General features: G+C 36.6%; 1 long non-coding RNA gene across 1 annotated transcript; it reads right to left on the minus strand.

The window, feature by feature from the left end:
* Positions 1-51: 51 nt before the first annotated feature.
* On the minus strand, positions 52-289 carry LOC111875221. Its single transcript, XR_002844694.1, has 2 exons — positions 170-289; positions 52-86 (listed from the first exon to the last, which is right to left on the minus strand). It is a non-coding gene; the product is annotated as an uncharacterized LOC111875221 (long non-coding RNA).
* Positions 290-295: the final 6 nt, after the last annotated feature.

Below are 295 nucleotides of genomic sequence, written 5' to 3' on the forward strand. Positions count from 1 at the left end.
AAAGCCTTAGAGTAACAGCAAATTTAAATCTTGAAAAGACTCACTTTTTTGTAACTTTTCCAGCAATTCGACAGCTCTCTTTACATCTGCCAAAAAAATAAAAAAAATGGTGTTTAATGATCTGTAAACAATAAAACGTTGTAAAGAACCTAAGGAAGGGCTAACTTACCCCGTGCCAAGGTTAGAGGCTCTCCAACAGCTGCCATATTTGACCTAGATCCAAAATTCGTCCTTATTGCACTCGGTTATGCTTACCAAATCACAAGACTGACATACAATATCGAACAGTACTGAA

The sequence above is a fragment of the Cryptotermes secundus genome, unplaced genomic scaffold (assembly GCF_002891405.2).
Source record: "Cryptotermes secundus unplaced genomic scaffold, Csec_1.0 C37269906, whole genome shotgun sequence".
Lineage (NCBI taxonomy): Eukaryota > Metazoa > Arthropoda > Insecta > Blattodea > Kalotermitidae > Cryptotermes > Cryptotermes secundus.